We start from the raw sequence: 21080 nt of genomic DNA, 5'->3' as shown, positions 1-21080 counted from the left end.
ATAAGTGGTGAAACTTCCAATAAAATAGGCTATGTTCTGGTGAACGTTTAGTTAGTTGATACTATTATGGATCTGAGTGTAATAAATGTTTTCTTGTAATATCTCAATTTCCGCATATATTCTATAACTGCCGGAAATAAAAGTAAATTTATATACGGATCGCAAACAAACACATATGCCGTCATTGTCGGCTGTAGTCTTTAACCTTCATCAGGCTAAATCCGCCCCTCGGATACAATGGGACTTCGAACATAAATCCCATCGGATGCTCAACTGGAATTAAGTTTTAACCCATCCGTATCAAGAAGCTGAAAATAGAACAATATATTTTCGTGATTCTTGTCCGGCACCCGATAGAGGTCGCCCATTGTACTGAACCATTTCTCACGTTGTTCAAGTTTTATCCTTTTCCATGGTGCTGGCTTTGATGAATGTGCCGAATTAGAGATAGCAACAAAAATCTAAACAAATTTCCCACCATATTTTATTTCCGCATATCCCACACACATGCACACAAGAGCTGAACCAAACCGAGCGATGGTGAAGATACTGCCACACTGTGACTGAACTGAAAGAATCTCGACTCGGACGGACTTCGGTGTTTACTGTGGACAAGTTTTGTGTTCCCATCTGTGCGTCCGTCATTTAGGTCCCGGTCTGGAAAGGGCCTTTTGGCTTCCAGCTTCAGTGTCCGAGGGGAAAAATAAAGCTCACACATATACGCTGTGAATACGGTTTAAGTGGAATGAAATGTTTCCTTAATCGTCATCATAAATAAAGCTGCCACTGATGTTCATGGGGGATATTCTCGTCTGGGCAAATGGCTGGCCAAAGTTGATGTCGGTGGAGACAGTCAGACGTAACTTTGAGGAATTGAGCAAATTGAAGCCATAACAACCTGTCGACAGCCATGTATAGTACCGAATTGTGCGGTAAGTGTAATTATACACTATGGCTTAGAAGTCAAGAAAGTTTACCAGAATGATCCTCGACTTGGATTGGATTTACAGCCCAAAATCTCATCCACTAGTTAACCAGAGATTTCACATCGACCGTTGGAATGTGCGCATTATAACCAACTTAACAGCATAACATCTGGTTGTCTATGCCCCTAGTATATGTGTATTGTTCTACTGGGTAAATCTCGCCTGCCTCCGACTGGTCATCCACTTTGGCTGGCGAACGATGCCACTGGGTGCCAACAGAAAGAAAACGAATATAAAAGTTTTTCTTCGCTTGAAACACTTCACCATAATAACTCCACACTCACTGACTGAACTGACGGATATATTGTGGCACAGAACTGGCTGTCATTTGCACGTTGTGGCCTTCAATTAGCTTGGACGCGGTGGTCGGTGGTCGGAAAACCAAGAAGCGGTGTGTGCCCACGAGTAAGCGCTATTCTGGTTTTATGACTTTGATTGCACCAATTTGTTAGAACTGTCCTGGTGGGGTTATTGTTTGAGGATTTTCACCAGGGGTTGTTAAGGATGGCCGAAGATTGAGGTGTGCCATTAGAAGAACCAAGTGAAAGGTGTCTGGGAAAATATGACATTGCTTAGAAATAGCTGCTGGTTTTCTTTTTTGGTTGATCGTTATAGACATTCGTTCATATAGATAATGGCCAACGAAGGCTGGAAGGGCCACTAAGGTCCTTAGCCTGTTTCTAGCAATTCCTTCGAAAGCACTTACATATCTATATAGCGATGTACTTAATGATCACGTAACTCTGCATGAGCTGTGTTAAACTATCCATGGTGTGAACAGAGAGAGGATCAGACGATATGCAGAGGTGAATGATCGGTAGGGAACTGAACGACGAAACAAGGCTTCAACTTTTTTTTCCCTTCCAAACCATGGGGAAGGATCTGCTCAACAGACACCTGAACAGGAAGGTCCAGGTAGTTAGGGGGTAAGGCCATTTTCTATAACAAAAGTAAAAGCCAGGACTACTCTCTCCTCGATCCACTAAACACATTCCCATAGTCGCCAAACACTACGTCTCTCTGGAAACACCAAGCAGGCATTGATTCAGAAAAGGGCTAGTGTACATCGCGTCCTCAAGGATAACTTCGTAGCCTGCAGCAACGAACATCGATGACTTGCTTTGGAGAATCCATGCTGGCACTTAGCCAATTTCCCTTTTGTCCTCGGAAGGCGGGCAGGGTCAACCACCGCCCGTGCCCAACTGTTTTGCAAGCATCAGGAGCTTATGCTGACGTGCAACATGATTAGACCTGCTGAAGGCAAGGGTATTACTCTTCAGACCCTATCAGATGCACCAGAAGGTTGCTGACAGTAGGGCTTCCACCTGCCCCGGCCCTTACCGGAGACTCCTTTCCAACCGCGGGCTCGGATCCAATCCAGGATTGACGCCACGACAGCAACGTTACCAGGGTGTTCCGCGTAACCGCGGGCACCTAATCGCTGTAAGGGTCGATTTCGACCGCAGGGATCTGGTATGACCTACGAAACAGGATCCGAACCCCAGGACCATCTTTTGCATCGCATCGAACTAATAATTCTCTAAGTCCACGCGCTATCTCTCTGTAGCTCCAGGACGATGTGGGTGATAGCCTTTAGAACGGCATTCCAGTCAAACTCATCCCTACACATCATCTGGACCAAGTTGTCCGGGTTTGTGTCCTCCCCGCATGTGGCGAGCATGCGGTCACGCATTGTGCGAAAACGCGGGCACACGAACAAAACGTGTTCCGCCGTTTCCTCTAAACCATTGCACACTGGGCATTCGGGAGAATCCGCATGCCCGAAACGGTGTAGATACTGTCGGAAGCAACCATGACCTGTAAGGACCTGTGTCAGGTGGAATGTAACTTCCCCATGGCGCCTATTAATCCAACTATCTACCCTCGGTATCAACCTATGGGTCCACCTTCCTTTGGTGGAGCTGTCCCACGCGTGCTGCCATTTGACCATAGAGGCCATCCTGGCAGTCCTGCGTATGCCTCTTGTGCCGCGCATTTCGAAGCACTCCATGTCCTCACTGATAAGAATGCTGATAGGCACCATACCAGTAATGACGCAGAGAGCGTCGTGTGACACGGTACGGTACGCGCTTGCAACCCTCAGGCACATAAGCCTGTAAGTACTTTCCAGCTTCCGTCGGTAGCATTTAGTACTTAGCGCGGTGCCCCACGCCGGGCCGCCATACCTAAGTATGGATGTAGCAACACTAGCCAGAAGCTTGCGCTTACTGGCGTACACCGCAGAGCTATTGGACATCATCCGGGACAGTGCCGCAATAGCTGTGGAGGCTCTTTTACAGGCATAATCGACGTGGCTACCGAAGGTAAGCTTATCGTCGATCATCACGCCCAAGTGTTTGACGGAGCGCTTTGACAGGATAGTACAGTCTCCTACACTGATCTCCGTCTGCTGCTCCGACTTCAGGTTGTTAACAACCGTCACCTCTGTCTTGCGGTGAGCCAGCTCCAGTTTCCTGGACCGCATCCACGCCTCCACAACCTTGATCGAGTGGTTGGTAGTCAACTTTACCTCCTCGATCGTTTCACCGTAGACTTCAAGCGTAATGTCGTCGGCAAATCCGACAATCACCACTCGGGTACTCTAACCTCAACACCTCGTCGTACATGACATTCCATAACACCGGATCCAGGATGGAACCTTGCGGGACTCCTGAGGTTATGTGAAAGCACTTCCGACCCACCCACCGCAGGCTTGTTTCAGGTGTTTCGAACTGTGGCACGAATCTTGGAATTGACAAGACCCTGACATAAGTAAGCTTTGTAGGTGATGTGAAGGTGAATAGCCCACTTGACTAGTGACTCATGGATTTTCCGAACAACCCAAACACGCCCAAAAACGCGAGAGTGAGTGTCGTGTGCTGTGGCTGAGAGAATGAGCTGCAAGCAATCCAGAGAGCGAAGCAAAGAGTAGCGAACGGTTCTTTTCTCGGGTCTTTCGTACAGAGGCACGCGGACGGGTGATCCCGGTGATCTGGCTCTCTCTGGAAAAGAACCACGGTTCGCTCACTCACTGCACGGATTCGGATCTTTTCAACGGGTCCGGATCTGATTGCCCATCTCTAGTCTGTTGCGGCCTCCAACCACCTGGTATGGGTCTGCTGTAGATGACTGTCCACGTGGTCTGAGGGACTGCGGGTGGTGACCTGTACTGTACCAATCAACTAACGGATCAGCTTGATAGCAATTATTCTGCAATATTTAATACTTTTAATCGATCACGCATGCGAAAAGCGTTGGAATCGCTAGAAAATAAAGAGGGGCGTATTATACTCTTTTACCCTAATAATACTTTCAATTCACACTCTTCGGTGAAGCTTCAACGTTTTCCACCATCACTCGATAGGTCTGAACAATACCGTCCAGCTGACTGCAGACACTTTCACCCCCTCTGGCCTTCTGATGCTCTTGTCGATTGATGTCCCCAACAGAGATAAAATCTCGATCTCCCGGCACCGATACCGCCCACTTGGAGTGATCTTTCAGCGTTGCAAACTGATACTGTTCGGTCACCCGTACCTCCTTCACGATCATTACCTTCCACTGGGAGGTCGTGCAATCGCTCGGTAGGTTCCCTGCCGCCAAGTTTCCACCAGTAGATCCACTTGCAACGAGGTTGCTATGAAGTCCGAATAGAGCTCCTTCTTGAACTGACGACTTTTGGCGAAGGAATGGAACTTTGTTCCACCAATGGATTTCAAATTGGCAGCGCTCCAGAACGGTGGCTTTTTGATTGGCTTCATCTCTGTTGCGTGAAGTAACTTCGGGAAACGTTCTTTCAATGCTTCCAGAATGTGAAACGAGTAAACATGTGGTTCGTTCATGGCTAACTGTTGTCCAATAAGGGGCTGTCCATAAACCACGTGGTCATTTTTTAGGGACATCTCAACCCCCACCCCCCCCCCCCCCCCCGGGTGATCATTAGTCCATACTAAATTTTTTATTCGTCCATACAAAATGGTCATTGGCCGAACCCCCCCCCCCCCCCCCCCCTCTCATGACCACGTGGTTTATGGACAGCCCCTAATGTCTATCTGATCTGCGCCCACACTTACGCAAAGAAAGCTTTGACCATAGGTTCTACCGGTGTGTGGATAGTGTTAGAATTCGTTCAACATCGGTGGAAATTTTGGCACCGAATGAATCATCCAAAAGCCGATGTTTCCGTCGGTAGCGACAATCCCTTTGGTGTGCCCCCTGGAACCATCCGTTTCTCCTTTTGGGGATTCATCGTTGTAGAAAACCCTCAACAAATCGTTGCCACCCTTTGGTTTCAGCGTTCTTCCAGGACCGCAGGGATTTTCCTGCGGAGATTTACGTTCCACGGGATAAGACCTACTAGAAAGCGTCGCAGCACCATGTGGCCTTGGTAACATTCACTTTGTGCAGAACATTGCGCACCGACTAGGCACCGACTTCTGACGTTTGGGCCTCCGGGTCGACGTAATTTCATGGATACTCGTCCCAAGCAACACGACTTGTTTCAAAGTCAGTAACAGCAACCTTAGTAAAATTTATTCACTGTCCGATAGAACACAATTGCTTCTTCTCTGAAACCCAAAAAGCGCAGATTCTGAATCGTTATGCAACTTAAATGAGAAAGAATGATGGAAAATGGATAAAGGATTTTGTCCAGACTCGAACCATGGACACCAGGAGTATTATCTACTCACCTTATATACTACACCAAACGCAATGTGAGAGAATTGCTGTTCAACACACCATAAAAGCTACTGAAAAAAAAAATAATCACTTCATTGCACTTTCTTTGTCACAAGTTAGAGAACTGTCAAAATGAAAAGACGCGCAAGTTTTTCGCAACACATTTGGAACATAATCTGAACAAACAAATCAGAGTTTGATGTTGCATGACTGTTACATAGCACATTTAATGCAAACTGATTGTTTTATCACTTGCGAGGAATATGTAAGCTCCACCTCCACGAATCGATGTCAAACACGAGGTATTTGATGATTTCTATGAAACAAAGCCGAAACTTTACGAAATTCGGAGTTTAAATGTAACTCAATTGACAAGATGAAAGTTGCGTGTGCTTTCAGTGTAATTCATTTAGACCAAAGCATAGAATGCCACATTTTGGATGATGTTGCAGGTGCTACTTGGGGTGGCGGCGTTCTCCCAAAAATGTAACTCTTCGATTTGCACGTGGGAGTTTGCAGGTTTTCCTGGTTGTCGCAGTCGTTCTTATACTTTCGTCGCAAGTAGTCTGATACGTTTGGACTAGTCTTCCAAACGACTCATCCCGAATCTTTAAGCTTTGTTCATATGATCTCTTTTTTTCCTTCTCATTCTTTGCCTCTGGACCGTGATCTTCCTTTTTGGTGAGGACTCTTACAGCTGAAGCGACTCTGAGGTTTAAAACCTAGACAAAATCACGGACACGAAAAAGCTTTTCGTGGCACTGTGGCAACAGTGCGAGGTGCAGGTATCCACCGCAACCGTTCGGTTACGGAAGGACTCGACAGGAACATAAGTGGTTTTGATACAGCTTCCTGTGGGCGACGCTGTGTTGTACCAATATCCGTTTATGATTCCATAGAGACTGGAAGCCTAAAATCCCCGCTAGAATAATAACACTAGTAAGTCCGGTAAAGTGGGTAAGCTCAAAGAGGGCTCGTCGGTACGCCCGCTGGTCATACATGAGTCACCGGAGGTTTGCTTTTAGCAAGGATCGGTATGTTCGCCTCATGTCATTCATATTCACTCCTCTTTGCTGAAATGAATCGAGATAGATTCAGCAAACGGATTGTCGTGATCAAACAAGCGACCCCATCACCAGTGGGAAGCGATGCGAAGTTGCTTGACATGGATATTCGTTGCTGTTCGTCGCAGTTTGGATCGCAAGCGAATGAATGAATGGCGAATGCAGGTGAGCGGCTATTATCATAATTAGAAGAGATTTCTGCATGTAGTGTTTACATTTTAGTGTACTGTTGTTAAAATGCTAGATTAGCAAAGAAAATAATAAACATTTTTTGAAAACATAAAACAAATCGTATCCACAATATCACCGCTCGATCGCTTGCGATGCGAATGTGGAAGAATGAATAATTTCCAAGTGTGGCTTCCTACTGTTCGCCGGAGTTTGCTGTCGTCGCTGACAAGCAAACACACAAACTAAAGTGACAATTGTTCGCTGCTGACTGACTTCAAATGTGAAAAAAGTTAAAAAGTGGAAATCAGGAACCCTGGCTTCAAGTGTCTTGAACTACTGACTATCGCCCATATTGTCTTGGAATTAAAGAGGAGGGGGTGCTTGACTTGAGGAGTGGCTAGGTCTGTCGCAATCAAAATGAGACCATGAGTTTCAAAATTCAGTTACGCAGATCTTGTCAGTGCTCTGTAGTTCAACTCGATCCTCCAATCGGACATTGGGCTACGCGGAAGACTCCCGGCAATTCGTTGAATCTGAATCCGCGGTATGATATGAGGAGATCCTCTTCCTATAGGCTAAACGCTAATATGACTAGTTATCCTCTATGGACTTCAAATACGATGCTCGAGGATAATTTGTACGACTCTTGGCGGTCTGCAGAAAAATGGTATGTGACAGCGAAGAATGAATCACAGGCTTGGTGTTCTTTACGGCATTGTAGTTAAATGAATACTTGGGGTGCATCAGACCTTTTCTTAATTTTCTTTACAGTCGTTTCCTTCTATTTAAGATTGCGCTTACATAAATGATTCAAACTTTTTTACGTTAGTTAAAACAGTTCTAAAATGAATAGAATAAGGAAATTGCAAGCATCTATAAAAATATCAATTCTCAAGCTGTCACGTGTAGTTAGTCAAACCGAGCAATTTCAATTGGGATTCCATTCAACACGATGCGCCAGAATCGGACGAGGAGGGCTTCCGTTATCATGTTATCGGATTTGCAGGACGAGAACGACGACGACGACGTTCGGTCGGCAGTTCGCCCTCTACATACACGGCGGATGGCGGAGAAAAATTGCCCCATCCCGGTAACCATTTGTCATGTGTTATTTTCAATTTCCAATGTCGTTCACATGATTTATGATTGCACTTGCTTGGTGGCGTTGGTTCCTTACTATATGGCGACCAGTGAACACACGCGCTCCGCATCATAAATTACTGTCCAAGAGATAGCGTCGTCTTTTATCAGTTAGGGAAAGATTCTATACGTGCAACTGAACTGACTTGCGCGTTTATCTTTCGACATTGGAGCTACATTCTGATGGCTGTGAATTAGATTGGCATGTGCTCTCTATGGATGCATTTTGAAATTAGAGTATTGGTATTAGTGAATCTGTTGAAACCAGTTTTCTTGATCTCTTCTTTTGTTCAGAAGTAAGTTGAGCATCCTGTAAGTTACTCAATGTATCCTTATTCGCAATAGACCATTCCCGTCTGACCTAACCCCCCTTTTTTATATTTTTCTTCGAAAGATAATTGATTTCCATGATCATTGCCGCTTTTGAAATTTTTTTATATGTATTCCTGATTTTCATACAATTTTTTGAAAACTCGAAAAATCTCTCCAATTTGAAATTAAAATCACCGTGCGAAGTAGTGTGTACACCCCTTGCATGTGGAGATGTTTTTTACTGTGGAGAGATTCCAACCCTAACGTCGTTTTGGCATGTTTACATTTCAAACTGTCAAACCCCCATCGCCTCACCTCTTGCTGGCTGATTGTCCGTGAAGAGAATCTTCGTCACAAACATCGTCCCATTTCGATATTACCGGAACCGTGGCCGTGGGACCGACGAAAAAACAACGACGGCATAGCTGCCAACAAAGAAAGCAGAGTCACTTCATCTGTCCAGCGGATCACCTGCTGTTTGATCCCCTACTATTGCCAGTGGCCACAGCAGGAGTATTGCTTTCTGTGGTCAATTCATCCGGATCCATGTCGGAAGAGCGGAGGTCCGTTAATCTACCACAATCCTCACCGGTAGTGCCAGCGATCTAAGCTGCATCTAGTCCTGCACAACCTCCTTCTAACAGTTCTCCTGTTTCCAGCAAGAAGGCTTTCGAGCAAAACGAGCTCCTCGCAGTATTCCAGTCAGTGTCAATCTCATACATTGCCGCAGCATGCCACGACATCCATCCATGCCGCTCGGCTCTTGGCAGTTTCGACGTATCCAGGTCCATGCCATCAACCTGGAACCGGCACACAGTTCCTTGAAAACCCCGCCCCTTTCGATGAACTTTTCGATCACATTCATCGGCACTGTCTTCAAGTTCCTCGGTTTCTTCCTCACGAGGGTCATCTACCTACCACAGGAAGTGTCCAATGACCCACAGAAATGCAACGCGGCTATACAACCAAAGGAAAAAAATTGTTCGCGGAAACTCCGCAACCGGCTCAGATTCCAAACTTCCCTGGATGTCTCGTGCTAAATTTCGTGTAGGATCACCCTCATTCTTGTTTACGGGCGTATCCGCTTTCGAACGTATTTGGTTCGTTCGAATCCGTAGCCCATTTGATTTTGCTGGCGTAAACGGGAATGCGGATGATTTTCGTTCGAAAGTGGATTCGATCGAAAACACGAATGAGGGTGAATCTCCCAGAGGTAGTCCACTGCTCCCAACTGTAAGAATCGTAGAATTTATGAATAATTTACTGTTTCTTTTCCAGGATTTCAAGGATTATAGCCTGGTATGGACCGGGCAATATTCCCAAGCCTTCTTGCCCTATTGGCCTCAGCTTCCAACGGCATGAATATTGTGAATTCCAATGGAGGTGAAATCACTGGAAGAACTATCCAGAAACCATATTACGTTTTTGCCCATATTATCCGAGCTCACGGGAGGGGAAAACACAAAATTCCTACTGCAGAAAGGTTTCAACGGCCAGTTAAAAGTTTTGGGGGATTCGGATGGAAATGGAACCACCATGGATTTCGACTAAGCTACAACGAAAACTGCACCGCCTTTCCTGGAAGTGATACCACCACCAACAGTGGGCAACGTCAATCCGGAAGTGTTCGTGGACGGAGCAGCAGCTCCATGTTCCAGAAGATCACCTTCGCCGAACGGCTACGGAAGCTGCATGAGTGCACGGAAAGGCTGTACCGCTTCCTGACTCCGCTGTGCGTCTACCAAGTGGAAAACGTGGATGACCGGTTTAAGACGATCGATGAGTGTAGCTGCCATCGGGTTTGAGAATGCTTGAACTATAGTTCTCATATAGGACAGAAGCCACACGCCGAGCTGCGGATGAGGAGATGCTCCAGGAAGATTTGCTGTGAAAATAGTTTTATCGATGCTGAAGAGGAAAAACGTGAAGAAGACCAGGGCGTGATCGGAAGTTACCAGTTTTGTTTTTTAATAAACGTGTTTTATATTATCAAACAATTTGAGAGAGATTACTAAACGTAATGTGCGTTCAAGAGGACTTTATGAACCTTCTCAGACATGTTCTAACCTTGAAGAATATCTTAGACAACTAAACGTAACGTGCGTCACCTAGCAGTTCAAGAGGACTTGGTGAACCTTCTCAAAGACACATTATGACCTTGAAGAATATCTCAGACATCTAAACATAATGTGCGTTACCTAGCAGTTCAAGAGGACTTGGTGAACCTTTTCAAAGATACTATGACCTTGAAGAATATCTCAGACATCTAAACGTAATATGCGTCATCTATCAGTTTAAGAGGACTTGGTGAACCTTCTCAGACATGTTCGAACCTTTAAGAATATCTCAAACAACTAAACATAATGTGCGTCACCTAGCAGATCAAGAGGCCTTGGTGAACCTTTCAGACATGTTCTAACCTTTAAGAATACCTCAAACAACTGAACGTAATGTGCGTCACCTAGCAATTCAAGGAGACTTGGTGAACTTTCCCAAAGACTTTCTGAAAATCATTGAAATCAAAAATGACTCATGTTTTGCATTACCTACCTCATGAGACATGCCGTTTTTCTTTTTTAACCTGGGTTGGAACTGGATTGGCGGAAAATGTGTAAACAAACAACGTCAAACAAACTTTAGTACAAGCGAAACCGAAGTCGGGTTGGGGTTGAAACTGTGATCTCATCCAGTTCCAACCCAGGTTAGAACTGGATAATAAAGAAAAACGGCAATAGTGGATCTACTTACCTTTGACAGTTACAAGCAGCAACCAACGGTTATCACGGAAAGTGCCCACTATCCATGCCCCAAATGGTCTATTTTCGGATAACTTGACAGCAGGTTCCCAACCCAGCAAAACACCCCCACCCCCGTATTATTTATTAATAATCAGCAATAAGAACAATACACATTTAATAATTATGTACATATAGAAAACTTCTCTAGCTGTGCATAGCAGTATTAGTGATAATACTGGTATTTCTGGATGGGAGAACACGACCCAGCGAAAGCATTGATCGTGTGCAGTATAACCCTGTTTGAATATTCTCAAAACTCGTACAATGGTCGAAGTGATGGCGTCTGGATAATATTTTGTAATAAAAAGAGAGAGACCCTATTATTGTACTGTATAATGTATATCTACAGTGCTAGGCATTAGTTCAACCTCTGTCTTCTCATTTGCTCACAAACTAGGACCCACCAGAGCACGTCAACATGTTTTATAGCAAAAATCACAGAGGAATCTCTCACAGGCACTAGCGAAACCAGTGAAATAAGTGACACATACATTGAAAAATAAACTACACAGTCTTCAACAGAGGATAATAAATTAGAGGCAGAATTAAAAAAGATCTTAGAAAAGGTCTTATGCTGATATGATGTTTGCCAAACACATTGAAAAAATCATACGTTGCTAACGTAGCACCTAGCGTAGCACATAGTGCGCTGTGTTGCGCATTTGACCAAATACGAAAAAGTGAACTACTTACCTCGAAACTTTGTGGGTTATAAATTGCATCGTTGAATTTTCACCGCTGGATCTGGTCCCGGGTCATTCGTTTCCAGTTACCCTGAACGTTGCCACTCTCTGGTTCTTTATTGAATATTATACACCTGGCGTTCTTCCGACATCCCAGTACGCGCCACTTATGTTCGTGTTCTGGAGGTCGATGGAATATTCCGCAATTCGAAGGACTGTGCTCCGCCGAACCAGTAGCCGCCGAAATCAGGGGACCCGCAAGCGGCAAGGTAGGCCTACTGCTCATCTTTTGCGAGTGTGTAAGTGTGACTGGCAACGCGACCAGAAGCCTGGTCGAATCCTGCTTGGAAATCGGTTTATTTTGCCGATGGGGATGGCCCGCGAAATCGCATTGTGTTGTTTGGGAAGGCCCGCTCGATGCATGGTAGGTAGGCGTAGTTTGTTCGAGTTTGACGTGCCTGCACCCTCCCTGGCCGAAATCTACCTCTTCGGGAAAAAGCGCTGAGACCTGAATCGTATCCATAACACAAAAAGCTGGCTCCATCCACTTACCGCCACTATCTGGTGAATGTTGATGCATCTGTAATGTCTCCTCCCAGCTTTCTCTGTTTCGCTTGACATCGACAGCAGTCGCTTTTAAGGCTTGGCGATCCGCTCGTAATCCTCCGGCCGTTCAAAGTTCGGCAAAGTTTTGAACTCCGGGCTGCCCCAAGTTTATGTAGAACCCTCCACCAACGGTTTCCTCCTGCTGTGGGATCAGTGTGTTGAACGTTTCGGTGTTGTCGATGAAGGAATCCTCCTCATCACAGTCCACCCCGCGGTCGAAGACAACTAGATATCACGAACGAGACAACTTTCCGGAACTGCTTTACGCCGTGCCAGTACCGTATTTTTTCTCCAGCTCCCGGGTGATTCATGAAATGTCGTCATCGTCGTCCGCGTCCAATATTAACTTATTCAACAGGGAATCTTTCTGCACTTTGCGTAGGCGTTTCTGTTCCTCGTGCATTAATGTGGAACAGTTGAGCTCGGGAAAGCTTTGTGCCATCGTCCAGCGCCAGCCATACGGTTGTTTGCGGTTTGCTCCCGAAGCCGGAACCACTTCCTGCTCTACTGCTAGACAGTCCCCAAAATTCACTACCGAAATTCTCCGGCGTGTTTTAATCGATCACACTTCAAGTTTTGTACACAAACGACGGAAGAATCTCAAAAAATGGCTAGGTTTTCGAAAAAGGTACTCGGGTTACTTTCCTTTTTTTTTTCAAACTGTTGTTTTGATTGCGAACGGCGCGAATGGGAGTAGATCACAACAAAGAATATCAAATGTCAATATTGACAGCCAGCTGATTTCAAATTCTCCACATGTCTCCAAAAAAGCATAGAGGAGAAAGGGGCTCAACGGGTATTGTGAAAAATATTTGTGTAGGAGACTCTAGGGTTAAAGTGCTACTTCGCAGGTTTTTCATTGTTTTTCAATAGTTAGAGGCTTCTGAACATATGGCTTCCTTGGGAAAGTTTATTCTATAAATTGGCGGAAAGCCGTAGAGCACATAAAAAATTTTCACGGGAATGGTCTATTCAACTCCAAATTGAGTCTAGCTTCCCCCGAAGGATTTTCAATGGTATACTCCTAATACAATTATTTAGAGTGGTTATGCCAATAAATCAGCATTAAAGCATCTCTGTCAATATAAAAAAAATAGCTGTTCATGTTATAAACTGTTAAAATGTTCGCAGTTTGCCTTCTATTCGTCTTACGCAAACGCACGCGACTCTTTTGTGGGGCTGTCCATTAGGCCGTGTCGATTTTTGCAAAATTGCGAATACACAATCCCGAATAGTCACAAATGGTTGCAAATGGACCCAAATGAAGCCCTGCAAAATTTAAAAATTCTAAAAAATCGGTAAGCTAGTCCGCAATCGACTTGAAGTTTTATATGGGAATTTTAATTTTTCAGTATGGGGAAATCCAACTTTTCAAACTTTTGAAGAAAAAGGCACATTAAAGCAACTCTAAAAATCCGCTCCCCCCCTGAAGATTTAGTGCATATATTAGGGAACATTTTGTTAGAAGACAACTTTTTATTTGCGCTTAAGATAAGGGCGTTATTAAATTTCGAAACAATGGACATTTTATTCGCATGATTTCTAACTTCTTCAATTGGCATCACTGCACGTTTTGCGTGTTGAAGAGGGTGGTAACAGCCATCTGCGGCGTCACCACCCGTCGCTGGATGGAGACGCAAGTCAATGTGATATAAGTAAGGTGAAGAGATCATTTTGTGTAATACACAGTACTTTGCTTGTGTTAGTGCGCGGTCTTATATTTTTCATAGCAACCCGTAGAATCTTGACAACGCTTGACGTCATACGGTCAGTTGTTGTGATATTCAGAGCCCGCCCACTGCCCACTACCCCTACATTGTGTTGTTACCAAGGGTGATTTGCGTGTTATTTTTTCAAACATAAACAAGGGCAAGTTTAGCAGCGGTTGAAAAAATGGAGAGTTTGCTAAATTTTATTACATTTTTGTTCTATTTTAGGTTAAAATGCACCAAGTTTCGACCTTCAACGATTGCTTGCAACACGCAGAATATATGAATTCTGAAAAATGGCAGTTGATTGGCTGATGGCAATGGTTTGATGCCTCGTTATACGGCACAAAGGTTTTTTGACTCCACCGTTCAATAGGACCTGGAAAAATGAAATTCCCCAAAATAATAGTGCTGCAGATTTCAAATCTATAGGGGAGACGTAAAGGGAGTAAGTAAATTAGGAGCTTTCCCCCAGTTTTGTTCCAGTTGTTTTATGCTTTCGAACGCACCAATCACTGTGGTGGTAAGGTGCAGATTGAGGGTAAGGCAACACGACCCAAACATGCTTATTGTTGAGCTTGTATGACGTCACCAACCCTCCCCTCAAAAGTTGTTTATTCCCAGTCCCTACTAACACAATCAAAGGATGAGTTCCTCCACACCTTCTTTATATCACATTGGACGCAAGTACCTGATAAAAATGAGATAGTTAGGATTGTAAATATTCTTGCGATATTGCTTTATAAAAACTTGGTATCTTCGGCAAAGTTGTTGGCATGGTCAAGAGCTGTCCAGTGATGAACTAAATCATTGGCAAATCCATCGCTGGGCGGCGCTAGTGTGCATACAAACTACATGCAATAACGAATATGCGTGTATCTCAATAACGTGATAATTTAACTGTGTGGTGTCTTCGACAAAGTTGTTGGCTGGGCCACGGGCTATCCAGTGACGAATCAAGTAAGTAGGAATTCAACCGATAGGCGGCGCTAGTGTGCATACAAACTGGATGCAAAAGTACAAACGTATATGTGTGTATCACAATAACGTGATAATTTAAGTAGGTGGTGTCTTCGACAAATTTGTTGGGTGGACCACGGGCTATCCAGCGACGAACGCAATACAGTCTAGACTCCCACTACACGGTTAGTTCGGTGGTGCAGTATTAATCCGTGTTGTAGGAATCCCAGAGCTTATGGGATTTCGCCTAATTGGGGGTGTAAGCGAATATATCAGGAGTATTACAAGATAGCACCATACTTTCTTTGGCAAAGTTGTAGTACTTGAATAGATATACCACACAATGCGAACTAACATCCAATTAGTTGGCAATTTGGCCGATAGAGGCGCTATGTAGAAGTGGTTGCTTATGTTCACTCGCCAGTAGAAGTACTCATAAGTTATCGCTTGCGATATCTCAAGATCTACTTGATTTGGAACAATGCTGTCTTCGGCAAAGTTGTTCAGTAGGTCAAGAACAATCTGTTGGTTAACCAATTAGTTTGTGATTTCGCCGCTAGGTGGTGCTAGTTGTCAAGTAAAGTTTCAAACTTCTCTAGCTCGTGATCCAGATCAGATAGAAAAGTGCCGTCTTCGTCAGAGTTTTTCAGGAAGTAAAAACCTATCTGGTGATTCAACATATAGTTGGTGATTTCGCCGCTAGGTGCCACTAGTTGTTAAGTAAAATTTCAAACTTTTTTAGCTCGCGATCCAGAGCAAATAGAAAAGTATCGTCTTTGGCAAAGTTCTTCAGGAAGTCAAGAACAATCTTGTGATGTAACAATTAGTTGGTGATTTCGCCACTAGGTGGCACTAGTTGTCAAGTAAAGTTTCAAACTCCGCTATCTCGGGATCCAAAGCAGATCGAAAAGTTTCATCTTTGGCAAAGTGCTTTTGAAAGTGAAGAGCTATCTGGTGATTTAACATTTAGTTGGTGATTTCGCTGTTAGGTGGTGATTTTGCCTCTAGCTCGCGATCCAGCGCAGATAGAAAAGTGTCGTCTTCGCAAAGTTCTTCAGGAAGTCCAGAACAATCTTGTGAAGGAACAAGTAGTTTGTAATTTCGCCGCTAGGTGATGCTAGTTGTCAAGTAAAGTTTCAAACTTCTATAGCTCGCGATCCAGAGCAGATGGAAAAGTGTCGTCTTTAGCAAAGTTTTTAGAAATTCAAAACCTCAGTGGTGATTCAACATTTAGTTTATGGTTTCGCCGCTAGGTGACGCTAGTTTTTAAGTAAAATTTTGAACTTCACTAGCTCGCGATCCAGAGCAGATAGAAAAGTGTCGTCTTCGGCAAAGTTATTCAGGAAGTCAAGAGTCATCTTCTGATTAAAAATATAGTTTGTAAATTTGCAGTTATGTGGCGCTAATTGTCATGTGAAGTTTTAAAACACTATCTCAGGATCTATAGCAGATAGAATAGTACTGTCTTCGGCAAAGTTCAACAGGAAGCCAAGAGCATTCTGGTGATAAAACAATAAATTGGTGATTTTTGCTGCTCGGTGATGCTAGGCTGCTCGGAATCCATAGCAGATAGAAAAGTGTTATCTTTGGCAATTTTCTTCAGAAAGTATAGACTATAGAACAACCTGGTGATTCAACAATTAGGAGGTAGTTCGCCGCTACGTGGCGGTAATTGGCAAATAGAATTTTGAACATCTCTATCTTGGATCCAGAGCAGGGTTGACAATCGTCGTTCTCTTCACCGCCGCGCAAAGAAAAAACAATGATAGAACAACATTGACGACTAGCTTTTTCATTACCGGTAAAGGGTTCCACGATGAACCCGAGGATGAACTTCAATGATAAATAGTCGACCACCAACGTTTTTGTCATCTTTTTTGTTCCTTGTAAACGAGCGGCAACCGGCCAAGGAAACGCCACTAGGAAGTAGTTTATTGGTGTTTCAGCGCGTATTGTTGCACCGCAATAGTTCTGCTGCTTAATAGTAATCCCAAGTAACACGCTTGTCACATAAGGGCGAAACAAAAACCTGCTGCTGTAACTTTTATGTGACAAGTGCGTTACTTGGGAAGGATTGACAATTCAGAGGTGCGATGTTTGATCCCAGATGCAAACTTTTTTGTACATATATTGAAATTCATACTTGTTTGTTACTGTGCGACAACATAGACTCCGTCCACAGACAAACAGACGTAACACTCTTAAACATGGCTTGGCACGTGCATTTAAATATCAATTCAATTTTCATTTAATTTCCACTATCCTTCCACCAGAGGCGCTAGTGTTCGATCGTTTTGACGTTTGCCAGTGTACACGTTGCTGAATCATGCAATCGACAGTATCTCGAGCGGTTCTTCGAACAGGTGGCTGTGTGCAATAGAAATACACTAGAACTCCAATGGCGCTATAGTCACTTTTCCTATTTATTTAAATTAATTACTTTTATTGTAATAATTGATTGTTTTTAAGTGTCCAGCTTGAAGAGCATCACATGTTTTGGTAAACAAAATTTGTTTGACATTTCTAGTACCGCTACTGACGCTGTAAGGGCGTGGCAAACTAGATGTTTGTCACACGAACAGTCGCGACATTGGGCTTCTGTGGCTAGTTATTCTAATCTGTGTGCTCATAGAAAATATACCGGGCAAAAGTTTTTGATGAATTTCCTCCAAAAATTACGTCTGTATGTCTGTGCTTCTTTGCTTAGCGCACTTGAGCGAAGAGCGAAACAAAACGACAAAAGATTTCATTTTTCTTAAAAATGCAAGCCCTTCATGCAACTAATTGTTGAATCATCAGATTGCTCTTGACTTCCTGAAGAACTTTGCCCAAGACGACCCTCTTCTATCTGCTCTAGATCCCAAGATAGTGAAGTTTTAAGCTTTACTTGACAACTAGCGTCACCTAGCGGCGTAATCACCAACTTATTATCAATTCACTAGATAGCTCTTGATTTCCTGAAGAACTTTGCCGAAGACGACACTTTTCTATCTGCGCTGGATCGCGAGCTAGAGGCAAAATCACCACCTAACAGCGAAATCACCAACTAAATGTTTAATCACCAGATAGCTCTTGACTTTCAAAAGCACTTTGCCAAAGATGAAACTTTTCGATCTGCTTTGGATCCCGAGATAGCGGAGTTTGAAACTTTACTTGACAACTAGTGCCACCTAGTGGCGAAATCACCAACTAATTATTACATCACAAGATTGTTCTTGACTTCCTGAAGAACTTTGCCGAAGACGACTCTCTTCTATCTGCTCTGGATCGCGAGCTAAAGAAGTTTAAGATTTTACTTAACAACTAGCCCCACCTAGCAACGAAATCACCAACTAAATGTTGAATCACCAGATAGGTTTTTACTTCCCGAAAAACTCTGACGAAGACGGCACTTTTCTATCTGATCCGGATCGCGAGCTAGAGAAGTTTAAAACTTTACTTGACAACTAGCGTCACCTAGCGGCGAAATTACAAACTTAATGTTAAGTCATTAGATAGCTCTTGACTTCCTGAAGAACTTAGCCGAAGACGATACTTTTCTATTTGCTCTGGATCGCGAGCTAAACAAGTTTGAAATTTTACTTAACAACTAGTGGCACCTAGCGGCGAAATCACCAACTATATGTTGAATCACCAGATAGGTTTTTACTTCCTGAAAAACTCTGACGAAGACGGCACTTTTCTATCTGATCTGGATCGCGAGCTAGAGAAGTTTGAAACTTTACTTGACAACTAGCACCACCTAGCGGCGAAATCACAAACTAATTGGTTAACCACCAGATTGTTCTTGACCTACTGAACAACTTTGCCGAAGACAGCATTGTTCCAAATCAAGTAGATCTTGAGATATCGCAAGCGATAACTTATAAGTACTTCTACTGGCGAGTGAACATAAGCAACCATTTCTACATAGCGCCTCTATCGGCCAAATTGCCAACTAATTGGATGTTAGTTCGCATTGTGTGGTATATCTATTCTAGTACTACAACTTTGCCAAAGAAGGTATGGTGCTATCTTGTAATACTCCTGATATATTCGCTCACACCCCCAATTAGGCGAAATCCCATAAGCTCTGGGATTCCTGCAACACGGATTCCTACTGCACCACCGAACTAACCGTGTAGTGGGAGTCTAGACTGTATTGCGTTCGTCGCTGGATAGCCCGTGGTCCACCTAACAAATTTGTCGAAGACACCACCTACTTAAATTATCACGTTATTGTGATACACACATATACGTTTGTACTTTTGCATCCAGTTTGTATGCACACTAGCGCCGCCTATCGGTTGAATTCCTACTTACTTGGTTCGTCACTGGATAGCCCGTGGCCCAGCCAACAACTTTGTCGAAGACACCACACAGTTAAATTATCACGTTATGGAGATACACGCATATACGTTAATACTATTGCATGTAGTTTGTATGCACACTAGCGCCGCCCAGCGATGGATTTGCCAATGATTTAGTTCATCACTGGACAGCTCTTGACCATGCCAACAACTTTGCCGAAGATACCAAGTTTTTATAAAGCAATATCGCAAGAATATTTACAATCCTAACTATCTCATTTTTATCAGGTACTTGCGTCTCCATCCAGCGACGGGTGGTGACGCCGCAGATGGCTGTTACCACCCTCTTCAACACGCAAAACGTGCAGTGATGCCAATTGAAGAAGTTAGAAATCATGCGAATAAAATGTCCATTGTTTCGAAATTTAATAACGCCCTTATCTTAAGCGCAAATAAAAAGTTGTCTTCTAACAAAATGTTCCCTAATATATGCACTAAATCTTCAGGGGGGGAGCGGATTTTTAGAGTTGCTTTAATGTGCCTTTTTCTTCAAAAGTTTGAAAAGTTGGATTTCCCCATACTGAAAAATTAAAATTCCCATATAAAACTTCAAGTCGATTGCGGACTAGCTTACCGATTTTTTAGAATTTTTAAATTTTGCAGGGCTTCATTTGGGTCCATTTGCAACCATTTGTGACTATTCGGGATTGTGTATTCGCAATTTTGCAAAAATCGACACGGCCTACTGTCCATAAACCACGTGGTTAACCCACTCCCCCATGTATGGTCTTTGATCAATAAAAAAACACATGGATGGTCTTTGTTCTAACGAAACAAACCCCCATCCCCCACAGCACTGATCACGTGGTTCATGGATGGTCCCTTTCCAATGTGCTTCAAAATACTTGCCAAAGCTCACACTCCACTAAATGATGCCAAGTAAATGCAGCAACACTTGTCCTTCATCCGGTTATTATCGTTTGAAAGTTTTTCTTTTCCACCCTCTAAACAAAGTTCGACAGCCGTTTCCGGAAGCCGGATAAATGGTATCGGAAGACGACCGAACGCGCGGGTCCGAAATAGGATAAAAAAGTATTTTAATATTTCACCTCCATCTGAATATTTTATCAACTTTTATCGTCGATTGCCGACGAGAGCCGTTTGGCAACAGAACCGAAACAAGCACAAGTCAATTCGTGAGGAACATGGAGCAAAAAGACGTTTTCCGATCTGTGAACATGCGCCGCGTCGAGGCGACATACACGTGTGGGCTGGGTAACTTGGAGAAAATTCGTAACCTGCCATAGGACCGCACCTCACCGGTACTGTTCGATTTGGCTTGTGGATTCCACAAGCAGGTGCAAACAAGGGTCATATTTTGCTGCATGCATAAAATCGAGCAATGCTTTTACTTCTTGGATGGAAGTACGTGCCTGTCACAAGAAGCATGAATATCATGGTTTGTTTGTAAAGTATAATTTGGTTGTGCGAGGCGAAAGCGTAGGCGTGCACAGAGATGAACACACGCATGATCATAGGATATCTGGTATTTGAACTGTTCTCGAGAAACTTTGGATTCGCATAATTTCGAGAATTTGTGAACGGCCTTTCAAGTGTACAGTACATGCTTCACTTAATCTTTTCCATCGGTTCAGCCTAGATGCTGTGCTGTGCTATATCAA

At 43.7% G+C, this 21080-nt stretch overlaps 1 protein-coding gene, 1 long non-coding RNA gene and 1 pseudogene across 3 annotated transcripts in view; 1 reads left to right on the top strand and 2 right to left on the bottom strand.

The window, feature by feature from the left end:
- The window catches only part of LOC109429102 (irregular chiasm C-roughest protein), a 457292-nt gene that overhangs the window by 107699 nt on the left and 328513 nt on the right, over nucleotides 1-21080 (bottom strand). The gene's annotated exons all lie outside the window — the stretch shown is intronic.
- Nucleotides 3784-5380, bottom strand: LOC134284304 (deoxyribonuclease-2-alpha-like; annotated as a pseudogene).
- LOC134290060 (uncharacterized) lies at nucleotides 8381-10232 on the top strand. Its single transcript, XR_009998828.1, has 2 exons — nucleotides 8381-8944; nucleotides 8998-10232. It is a non-coding gene; the product is annotated as an uncharacterized LOC134290060 (long non-coding RNA).

The sequence above is a fragment of the Aedes albopictus genome, chromosome 3, assembly GCF_035046485.1.
Source record: "Aedes albopictus strain Foshan chromosome 3, AalbF5, whole genome shotgun sequence".
NCBI lineage: Eukaryota > Metazoa > Arthropoda > Insecta > Diptera > Culicidae > Aedes > Aedes albopictus.
This window is presented reverse-complemented; position numbering and strand designations above follow the sequence as displayed.